The 3,462-nt window shown below is 39.0% G+C and overlaps 1 protein-coding gene across 5 annotated transcripts in view; it reads right to left on the bottom strand.

The window, feature by feature from the left end:
* Brd7-9 (Bromodomain containing 7/9) overlaps window positions 1–3,086 on the bottom strand; it is an 18,157-nt gene extending 15,071 nt beyond the window's left edge. For 2 of the 5 annotated variants that reach the window (XM_070139417.1, XM_070139431.1), the window contains exon 1: window positions 2,967–3,059. The gene's annotated coding sequence lies outside the window, so the exon portion shown is untranslated. Of the gene's footprint in view, window positions 1–2,966 lie in introns of all 5 variants that reach the window. The other 3 variants (XM_070139439.1, XM_070139445.1, XM_070139424.1) reach the window with 3 other exon arrangements.
* Window positions 3,087–3,462: the final 376 nt, after the last annotated feature.

Below are 3,462 nucleotides of genomic sequence, written 5' to 3'. Positions count from 1 at the left end.
TCATTTCCGTAGCAATCACAGCTGACGATCTTGATGTGTTAAGTCCCGTTAGCAGGGGAGGGCATGAAGTATATCAGGGAAATTATGGGGTAAAACAGGCTTAAATAAGAATAATAGCGAACAGAAACAGAAACAGTAAAACTAGCACAAAAAACTATAAAAATCTGGTAATGAAACTCTATGGACATGTCCGCCACCTTTGAAAGTCTACGCACTGACGCGCCAGAGTTCGAAAAACTCTACGGGAATCCAACCCATCTTTCGGCAAAATCTATGGGGTTTCACACCTTCCAAACTCCCTAAAACGCCCTGACCCTTAACCCAACCTAACCTAACATTTTACAGTGCCATGACTAGGCATGCCCTTCGGGCAAGCCCCCCAACACCTCCCGGGATGTATTCTCTTCACCTCCATATATACGGCAGGATAGAGCTAAACAATAAACGGTAGAGGTTGAAGACCGCGACGCGCGTAGATAGAGGAAAATGGACACCGCCATCTTATAGAGCGGGAAAAATAGAAGGGGATAGCGTATAGTTTAAGATGCACCGGCCTTATAGTCACCGCTAAATGACGAAAATATAACGCGTGGCCGCCTTTCAAATTCAAAGTCGATGAGCTTGTTTACCTTGCTAGGAAAAACACGACACTGACCCACGAACGCATTTTTGCGTTCGCGAACTAGTCCGTGTATCATTACGCGCTTGTCAAAACGATATTTGGCTAATTATCTGTGTCTGCTGGTACGCATTTATACCTTTAAAGTCTTTTAGTAATGTTATTATACTTCATTTGCATATTTTAATATTTATCTATACCCTCATATCGAATCCTGCGCATCGAGTGTTTCACACTTTCTTGCGCCAGCCACAGGTTGACAGCTCACCAACCCGCTCATTTCGAGATTGAAAGCCGGTGAGAAATGTTGCGTTTCCAGTGTTGTGTTGATTCTGGGTTCTTTTTTAAGACCTTTACAGTGGCATCGAAGAATAATTCGACTTCAGTAACCATCCTAGTTTTATATCTGAGCCCATCAAGAGCTCCAAAGGACGAAAAAGGTGATTAAAATCGAAGCAATCCCAACAGTACAAAGAAACGAAAGTTTCACGTTTCAGGATATAAAGGTATTTGGTTTATTATTTTACGGTGTGAATGCAGCTCTGTCTTGCCGTACATACCGTGGTGGAGAGAATGTGTCCTGGGGGGTGTTGGGGGGCTTGCCTCCCAACAACCCTCCCCTCGGGCAGTGCCCGAAGGGCACGCCTAGTCACGGCAATTTATATTGATATATTAGGTTGGTTGGTTTATTGGTCAATACGTTTTTTGGGGTTGGAACGTGTGAATTCCCGTAGATTTTTTTTGCCGAAATGTGGGTTGGGTTCCCGTAGAGTTTTTTTGATTTATTTCGCGTCAGTCCGTAAACTTTCAAAGATGGCGGTTACATCCGTAGAGTTTCATTGGCCGATTTTAAGCGCTTTTTGTGCTAGTTTTACGCATTTTTGATCGTTATTCTTCTTATTTAAGCTTGTTTTACCCCGTAATTTCCCTGATATACTTCATGCCCTCCCCTGCTAACGGGACTATCAAATCAAGATCGTCGATGGAGAAATGGTACTCGATCTCCTGAACGATTCATTCGCAAAAGAAACAACACCGAAAATCGATGAAATCATAGGATTTCATGCAGAAAAAACATCATTTTTTTCGACTTAGTCTCTGCGAGGGTGCGTCGCGGTCTTCAACAATTACCCAATAAACCAAATACCTTTATATATTGAAAGACCGAACTGTCATTTTTCCTTCCCTTCTTTCGATCAGTTGGTTAGTCTATTGTGGATGTGATCGCTTTGTTTTTATCACTTTTTTGGGGATTTGGGGTACTTATTGGGATAGTTATTTTCTTCTTCTTTGTTTCCACTGTATAGTCTTAAGAACAACCTAGATGTAACACCAAAAACAAAACAATTCTCGCCAGCCTCCACGAAAAAGCGCGTGCACAGAAGGATTTTTAGACTGATTCCCTTAAATCACTGTCTAATAAATCTTGAAACATGAAAATGAAGTATAACAATATTCACAAAGGCCTTTGAAAGCATATATGTGGAACAGCAGACACTGATGATTAGCCAAATATCGTTTTGACAACGGCGTAGTAATACATGAACTACTTAACAGAGTGCAAGAATGAGTTGACTGGTCACAATTTTGTATACAGTCACGATGTCAACATGGCGAGGGACTTGGTAAAAGATGGGTCGGTCTTCTCTCTTCTCTGTCGTGTAACTCCTTTATTTCCAATTTGCGCACCTTTTGCCACAGAAGAAAAGTGTCTCAGTTTACGTCAAGGTAACCATTCCATATCTTTTTTTTACTGTAACCCTGATTGTTATCCGCGGTAATTTTACCCTTTCTCTTACTCAATTCCTGATTGTTATACACAGTAAATTTTCCAAAAAAAATTCCTTCCCTGGTACCTTCTTTGCCCTCTCCTACTATCAGGGATAAGAATGAGGAAGTTTGGGGAGTGGGGCAGGTTCTGTGCAATAATTTCAATATATTTGGAAATTAGCGAGCAAGATGAATCCGTTACCAAACTCGTCACGATCCTGTAGAAGGAACTATTAAAAAAATTACCTCCTAAAATAATTAGTACATAAAATCACAGGTAAGTAGGCCTACGATAAATATCTAACACCTGTATAACCGTAAATAATTACGGAACGCCATTGGCTATCATAAATGGAAGTAGCCAACCTGATTGTCCTTGTCATACCTTATACCAAAGTCGCCCTATTGAAAATAAAAGGTTAAAATAGACGTATTTAAAAGGACTCTAAAACAGTGTAACAAAGACGCAAAAATGTCTATTCTCTTTTGCCGTCATTTCACCATCAAAAGAAACCCGAACTAACACAACTAACCCACAACCACATGTAATAAAGTCTCAAAATCACCCGCCACTCACCCAATTGGAACCAGAAAGCGTAAATAGAAGCTAAATGGACGAAATTAGAGAAAAATCGGAGTCCACGAAGCGTCAACAAACCATCGGCGTCTGACTGCGTGCGTTCGAGTCCTCTGATGTTGTCTTCTTTTCAAATTTCCTTTTCATTGTGATTTTAGGGATTCTGTAAGTATGGATGCATATGATTTATGCACCCAAGTTTATATAAGATTATTTGAAAGTATCTTGAGTGATATTAGTGCTTTGTTTTTTGATAGAATATAATTTTTAAAAAAGTTGAGTATCCTAATCGAACAAACTAAACACAAACAAGGATTACGAACATAAATATTGTAAAAAAATAACTATAAAATTTTCTTATGAACCTTGAAGCTATTCAGACATGAATAATCACATTATTTGCTTAACTTAAATCTCTAAAAAAAATAATGACACTATACATTACCTACAATTTTATACTTATTTTATACTTTATACAAAAAATAATACTTTAACA

This window comes from Penaeus vannamei, chromosome 3, assembly GCF_042767895.1.
Source record: "Penaeus vannamei isolate JL-2024 chromosome 3, ASM4276789v1, whole genome shotgun sequence".
In the NCBI taxonomy this organism is placed as follows: Eukaryota; Metazoa; Arthropoda; class Malacostraca; order Decapoda; family Penaeidae; genus Penaeus; species Penaeus vannamei.
The sequence above is the reverse complement of the archived record's forward strand: the minus strand, read 5'-3'. Positions and strand labels throughout refer to the sequence as shown.